General features: G+C 57.1%; 2 protein-coding genes across 3 annotated transcripts in view; one reads left to right on the top strand and one right to left on the bottom strand.

Moving 5' to 3' along the window:
- Positions 1-7,877, bottom strand: part of MACROD1 (mono-ADP ribosylhydrolase 1) — a 200,523-nt gene that overhangs the window by 54,091 nt on the left and 138,555 nt on the right. The gene's annotated exons all lie outside the window — the stretch shown is intronic.
- FLRT1 (fibronectin leucine rich transmembrane protein 1) overlaps positions 7,372-7,877 on the top strand; it is a 93,575-nt gene continuing 93,069 nt past the window's right edge. Inside the window, exon 1 of the mRNA XM_005305545.5 lies at positions 7,372-7,649. The gene's annotated coding sequence lies outside the window, so the exon portion shown is untranslated. The remainder of the gene's footprint in view (positions 7,650-7,877) is intronic.

Here is a 7,877-nt window from a genome sequence, read left to right as displayed (position 1 = left end):
TGGGCATCCCACACTGTCTGGACCCTTCCTGCCCTGAAGGAGACCCTGCCTTCAGATCTGCTATAGGGCAGGGCCGGGGAGTGGGGCGGGGGACACGTTCCAGGGACAAAGACCAGTTGCACATTGCACAGACCTGATGGAGATCAGGGCCCCCATCGGGCCGGGCACCACACAGAGAGCTCCTCGCAGGCTGAATAGACACAGGGTGGGAGGGGAAGGGACGGTTCCTAGTCACACAGCTGGTCACAGCAGAGCTGCAAACACAACCCAGGAGTCCTGAGTCCCAGTTCAGTCCCTTGATTGACCTTCATGCTGTGGGGGTGATTCCTTTGGCCTGGTGGCCATTTGCATCAGTTCTATGCAGGTGTGACGCAATCAAAGCAGTGGGGCTTGCACAGCTACTTTGCACTAGTGTGAATGGCTGCACGAGGGGCAGGGCAATGGGGAACTGGGCTCACAGTGCAGACAAATGGCAAGTCAGGCTCACAAGGATTCAAGAAAAGGTTGATTAAGAACTAGGAGACACGACTCCTGGGTGCTATTCCCAGTCTGGTCAGGTCTGTGCAGTGCCTGGCACAATGGGGCCCTGATCTCGGTCAGCGTCTGGGCAGCACCTGGCACAATGGGGGCACTGATCTCGGTCGGGGTCTGTGCAGCACCTGGCACAATGGGGGCCTGATATTGGTTGGGGTTTGGGCAGCGCCTGGCACAATGGGGGCCTTGATCTGTCGGGGTGTGTGCAGCGCCTGGCACAATGGGGCCCTGATCTCAGTCGGGGTCTCGGCAGCACCTGGCACAATGGGCGCACTGATCTCAGTCGGGGTCTGTGCAGCGCCTGGTACAATGGGGGCCTGATATCGGTCGGGGTTTGGGCAGCACCTGGCACAATGGGGGCACTGATCTCAGTCGGGGTCTGTGCAGCGCCTGGCACAATGGGGGCCCTGATCTCAGTCGGGGTCTGTGCAGCGCCTGGCACAATGGGGCCCTGTTCTCTGGCAGGTGTGACTGTAACACAAACTAATAATTTGCAACCTCTGGTCCTTGCCAGCACAATAGCATCTCATTCGCTCTGCCCAGAAGATTCATTCCTCCCGCCACCTTATTCTTCCCATCCCCTCCCGCTGCAACTGAAGTACCGACAGCTGGCTACAAATTATCCCCCATTATTAATGTAAGAAAACTAGAGGCAGTGGGTGATTCAAAGAGACAGTGGCACAGACACCCGGGTATTTTTAGGGATTGGCTGGAATTGCAGTACCAGGTTGCAGAGATGTCAGCCCAGCTCATAAGAATTTGGTAGCAGGCAGGGAGGGAGGACTCTGCATTAATCTGTGGTGTAGGAGCGAGCAGCAGAAACAATCCTGTGCCCCATTCCAGAAGGAACTGCATCCCAGCGCTGGGTGAGGGATCCCTGTATAAGCAGCTCCTGTGCCCCACCCCAGAGGTGGCTACATCCCAGCGCTGGGTGAGGGGTCTCTGTGCATCGGGTCATAACTGCAACTTCCCAGCACCAGCCTGGGTCTGTGCATGAGGAGGAGCTAGAGGAGAGAGAGGCTGGTGCCTTCACTCTGCAGTGCCCCAGGACAGGAAATATCCCTGGCACTAAGGGATACAGTTCCTGCTGTTACCAGGCAGCCTGAGAGTACAATGGCCTGCCTACAACAGCAGAGACAGCAATGTCTGGCCCAGCAGGCCCTCCAGCCCTATGTCCTATGAGTGTGGAAAAGCGGTGGAGCTGTACTGACATGCCCTGAACCACGAACCCTCATTTGCACTAATCCAAAATGGGTGTGAAACATCATCACTTCCTGCCCAGTGCTGGAAGGAGCACTGGCCCTGACCCTCTCTGCTCTAACCACTAGACCCCACTTCCCTCGCAGAGCTGGGAGCCAGGTCCCTCCTCCCCTCACACTGCTAGTCCTGGAGTCACCCTCCTGCAAGAGCCTCCAAAGTCACATGCCAGCTGCTCCTTCACCCACCTTAATAATTGAGATGCCAGTGGCTGGGGGCTCTGCTTGATGCTGGCCAGGGCTGGGGCCAGGTCAGGGACAGCCCAGCTGTGCCCAGGTCTGAGCCTCACTGCCCTCATCCCTGCTGCTGCTTGGTCCCCAAGGAAACACGCGCACCCCCATCCCATGTACCCCCAGGGCTCTCACACAGTCACAAGCTCCCATATCCCCGGAGCAACAGGACCCCCTGACCCGGATGACTCCCCAAGGACCTCATATCCCCAGTACAATGGGACACCCGGACCCAGACAACATCCCAGAACCCCTGACCCTGGGTCCTTAGTACAAGGGGACCCTGGCTCCAGCTGACACCCTAGGACCCTTGACCCCAGTTACCCAGTTCAAGGGGGCCCCCTGCTCCAGATGACACCCCATCCCAGGACCCCAATCCCAGATTCCCAGTACAAGGCGACTCCCAGATGACACCCCCCCAAACATACACATGACAGACATTAGTCACGTCATTTAATGCACCACCAGGAGGGGCTCGGATGCCACGGTGATAGGCGTGGGGTGAGAACTTCTCTGGGATACACGTGGTGCAAGCCCAGGCAGGCACCCCAGGGACCTGGCCAGCATGTTGCTGCTGCTTGCATTGGTATTCCAGGCCACCGCTGCGATCCCTCCAAACCCCATCGCTGTGCTCCTGCTGTTCAAGGAAAACACCCGCCTTCCCCTGTCTCTTCCTTGGCATCAGGCGTTTCCGTTGCCAAGCAACGGCCTCGAGAGGCTTTTCCTGCCACTGATCAATTTTGCCAGCCGCTAGCTGGAATGGCTGGACCCAGGTGCCTGCTACCTGTGGCACCACCTGAGACCCAAGGGTTGGGAGGGAGGGGGCTGGCGCTTGCCAAAGACCCTTCCAAACCCACAGGCAGAGCCTGCATGTAAACTCCATTGAGCTGCTGCCTGTCATGGGGGGTAGGTGGATGTGGCCCTGAGACACAGTGTGCAGATGTGCCTGGAGCATGGCATGCAGAGGGACTGACACACGTTGAAGGTGGCATGTGCTGAGATTAGCATGTGCCATGCACAGAGCTAAGCATGCATGAGGGAGGCATGCAGCAAGAGTGCCATGCACTGCAGATGGCATGCAGGATGCAGTGAGATGAGCATGCATCACAGGTGGCACACAACGTGGATGGCACTGCAGATTTCAATAGGCCGAAGCTGTATTTGCAGGCAGTGCTGTCCAAGTGTCCCCTCCCCAGTCACTTCCCGGGGCCTCGGTTTGCAACACAACTCTGCCCTGGTGCTGGACTGTGGGAGAGGAGAAAATTCACTGGAGACCCATGGGTAACAGTGAGCTAGATATACACACACATTGGGCTGCAATGCACTGAGTGCTGCACAGACCCTGATCGAGATCAGGGCTCCAGCGTGCCAGGCGCTGCACAGACCCCGACCGAGACCGGGGCCCTGTTGCACCAGGTGCTGCACAGACCCTGTTTTGCTCTAGTGCAGGTAACTACACAAAATTTGTGCCCTGTGGCTGTGGGGCTTCCAACCTCCATGTTGATTTTTTATATTCATTGCTCCAACTCTGGAGAACCCAGCTCCTGCTTGCAAAAGCGGAGCCCTTCAAACCTTATGCCGGCCGGGGCTGAAGGAGAATCCCTATTGGCAGTATAGGGACTATGACACACACATCAGCAGTTCGGCTTGGACCAGCAGAGGGCAGCAGGGAGGCACATGAGCAGCTATAATCTCCCACTGGGGTGACCTACCAGTTGTAGATTATAAAGTCACACACAAATCTCAGGAGCAGAGAGCTCCAGGATGGTTTAACTTCGTGGCTCCCTGCAGTATGAGCTGTACAAAGTGGGGCATGGGGGGGCTGGAGAGTAAGGAAAGGGGGCTCTCCAAGATCATGCTGATCCTGGGATGGTGGGAGCCATGGTGGGGGAGGGGAGAGAGAGTTAGTGGGAAATCTGCAGCAAACTGGAGGCTTTTTATAGAAACACTAAAATATCAAATTAGGGAGGAATTATAGGAGCATAATAAGGGCCCTTCATTAGCGGAGCAGAGCCGGGTGGAAGAGGGGGAAATACACGAGCGGGGAGGGGAATAAATATGTATGTGGCTCTTCCTCATTCCTCGCAGATTCATTAGCCCAACATTGCAGGAGGAGTTTCTCTTTCCGTGCTGCGGGCCAGGGTTTACAGATCTTAAATTGCAATGATTTACGTTCTGCTGCTGGATGTTGTTATTAACGTTATGGTAGCACCTAAAGGGCCTGACTGAGATCAGGACCCCATTGTGCCAGGCGCTGCACAGACCCCGACTGAGATCAGGGCCAGTTGTGCCAGGCGCTACACAGACCCCGACTGAGATCAGGCCCCCATTGTGCCAGGCGCTGCACAGACCCTGACTGAGATCAGGGTCCCATTGTGCCAGGCGCTGCCCAGACCCTGACTGAGATCAGGACCCCATTGTGCCAGGCGCTGCACAGACCCCGACTGAGATCAGGGTCCCATTGTGCCAGGCGCTGCACAGACCCTGACTGAGATCAGGACCCCATTGTGCCAGGCGCTGCCCAGACCCTGACTGAGATCAGGACCCCGTTGTGCCAGGCGCTGCACAGACCCCGACTGAGATCAGGGCCCCATTGTGCCAGGCGCTACACAGACCCCAACCGAGATCAGGGCCCCATTGTGCCAGGCGCTGCACAGACCCCGACTGAGATCAGGGCCTGTTGTGCCAGGCGCTACACAGACCCCGACTGAGATCAGGGCCCCATTGTGCCAGGCGCTACACAGACCCCGACTGAGATCAGGGCCCCATTGTGCCAGGCGCTGCACAGACCCCAACTGAGATCAGGGCCCCGTTGTGCCAGGCACTGCACAGACTCCGACTGAGATCAGGGCCCCATTGTGCCAGGCACTGCACAGACTCCGACTGAGATCAGGGCCCCATTGTGCCAGGCGCTGCACAGACCCTGACTGAGATCAGGGTCCCATTGTGCCAGGCACTGCACAGACTCCGACTGAGATCAGGGCCCCATTGTGCCAGGCGCTGCACAGACTCCAATTCCTCTTCAACCTACCAGGCTCCCAACACCTCCAGAAAAGAGATGCCTAGGTTGGAAAAACAGCTGTCATCTCACTTAGCACCTAAGACGCGGCTGTCTCTGGGGCAGGACGCAGGGGCTGTTTATACAGGGACACCTGACCCCCCCCCCAGCACTGCGATGCAGCAGCGTCTAGGGTGGGGAGCAGTTTAACAGCAGCACATAACAGTTTAAGATAGGAAGTGAAGATTCAAGTATCAAATAAAACTACAGAGAGATTAAGAGGAGAGCGTGCCTGCTACTGAGCCTACCCCCTGCAGCACAGGGCCCGAGTGCTGCGCTGGGGCCCTGGGGCCAGCACTGACAGCTATGGGAGAGAGCCCCCTACTGAGCCGCCACTGGTCCTTGAAGCAGTGCCCCCATGGACCATGCTGGGGCACTGGGCCAGCACTGACTGGGGGCAGAGAGGACCCCAATTGAGCCCTCCCACCCTGCGCCTTGCAGCACAGCGCCCCCTAGCATTGCACAGGGATACTGGGGCCAGCACTGACTGAGGGGACAGCGCCCACTAGCATTGTGCATTGGGGTCAGCCAGGCAGGAGAGGGCATGACCACGGGGGAAAATGTGACTGGTACTGGTCCAAGGGTTGTGTGTCACTCTGCATGGGGACAAGAGCCAAGGAGCTTCCTGACTGGTGTGAATGTCACGAAAGGGCTTCAACCCAGAGTCAGGCCGGTCCGGTAATTAGTGTCCACAGGGGAAGGTCGGCACAGAGGCTCCAGACTCCTCCAGCGATGCTTTGGACTGAGCTGAGACCCAACACAGTGATTTCACGCTAGGGCTAAGGAAGAGCCATCTGAGGGGAAGGCAGGTGGGTCACCAGGACCCCGACTGCCACGCGAGGAGAGAGAGGGTGAAGGGATGGAGCAGGGCTCGGAGCAAATCAGTGGGAAAGGTGGGAAGAGAATTCAGGCCTAACTCCCAGGCCCCGCCCCCACTCTAACCCACTAGACACCCCGCCCCCCCAGAGCTGGGGATGGAACCCAGAAGATCTAACTGCCCCCTGTACTAACCCACTAGACACCCACCCCCCGGCCCAGAGCAGAGATAGAATCCAGGAGGGACATTTCAGAAAACTTCAGGGGTGAGGGGAGGGCAAAGCTGTGTCAGGATATAGAGCCTTATACGTGACTATTCTATCCTGCATCGGTGTGTGTGTGGGGGGGGGATGGCATAATGGAGCATGTAGACCTATGAAAATCTGTGGGGTGGCAACTGCCCCTGCCTGGATCCCAGACCCCTGCTCTTACCCACTAGACCACACTCCCCTCCTAGAGCTGGGATAGAACCCAGGAATCCTGGCTCCCAGCCCCCTGCTCTCACCCACTAGACACCCTCTCCCTTAGAACATTCCAGACCATCCCAGCCATCATCCTTTTAGGTGCAGACTTAAAAGTGGGGGAAATACCGCTGGGGGTCCCCTCTCCATCCCCCTCCCCCATCACAGCCCCAGAGGGGAAGGGTTCACAGCCCGACTGGGGGGGCACAACGCCAAAGGGCTTGAACAAAAAAAAACTCTCCCTGGGGACAAATCCCAGGGTTCTTGGTTTGCAGTCACTACTGCATTAGATGAAAGACCGATGGGGCCAGATGCACACCTGGTGTAAACCAGGGTCAATGAAGTGATGCTGATTTACACCAGCTGGGGATCTGGCCCCCATTGACCTGCAGTGGAGTGATGCCGATTTACACCAGCTGGGGATCTGGCCCCACTGACTTCCAACGCAATGATGTTGATTTACACCAGCTGGGAATCTGGCCCCACTGACTTCCAACGCAATGATGTTGATTTACACCAGCTGGGGATCTGGCCCCATTGACTTCCAACGCAATGATGTTGATTTACACCAGCTGGGGATCTGGCCCCATTGACTTCCAATGCAATGATGTTGATTTACACCAGCTGGGGATCTGGCCCCATTGACCTCCAGTGGAGTGACACTGATTTACACCAGCGGGGGATCTGGCTCAGCCCAACCCCCTACCCCCTCCTGACGGCTGCCCTTTATGACGACGCTGCATCATTATCCCCACAGCCCCTTTTTGGCTCCAAAAGGCCCCGTGAACCATAAAACAGGCTTTGCTCTCTCTGGCCCCTCTGCCATTTTAGCTGCAGGGGGTGGGGTGGGGGTGGGGGGCTGCCAGAGTCCAGCTAGCAGGAAGGAGCCAGGCTCTTCCTCCCGTTACACTGAGTTGCATCGCCCCGGCTAGCACAAATGCACAGCGCGCTCTAGATCTCGTCTGGTGCATCAGTGGCACAGCAAGCTCTCTCTCCTGCGCTCCCCAGCAGCAGTGACTGTGTGTGTGTGTCTGGGGGTTGCTCTTTGCTCTCTCTCTCTCACACACACACACACACACACCAACGTTCACTCTGCTCCACACTTCATCCCTTGGCCTTAGCTCGCCCCATGCCGCGAGCCAGCCCTCCCTCCCCACCCACCCCTCTGTTTTAACACCCCCCTCGCCGATTTCCTAGTCTGATTCTCCATCCTTTTTGCCTCGTTACTGGAATAAACTGGCCGGCTGGCGTGATAAACTTTGTGGAGGGAGAGAGCGATTGGACGCCAAACAGGTAAGCTTCCACCCCCAAATATATGTAGAGAGAGATTTGTTTGTATTGAAGCCCAGGATGCCTGGGTTCCAAACAGATCTCGCTTGCAAAGCTGCTCCGGGATTTGCAATGATAGCGTGGTTAAAATGCCTGGGCTCCACCGTACAGATTCACTGCTCTGGATTTTCCTAGCTTTCTAAGACTTTTCTGTGATTAAAACCCCATTATGTAGGGGTCTGCCCCTCAGCT

This window comes from Chrysemys picta, chromosome 7, assembly GCF_011386835.1.
Source record: "Chrysemys picta bellii isolate R12L10 chromosome 7, ASM1138683v2, whole genome shotgun sequence".
Classification (NCBI taxonomy): domain Eukaryota; kingdom Metazoa; phylum Chordata; order Testudines; family Emydidae; genus Chrysemys; species Chrysemys picta.
Note: the sequence above shows the minus strand (reverse complement) of the source record. Positions and strands in the feature narration are given on the sequence as shown.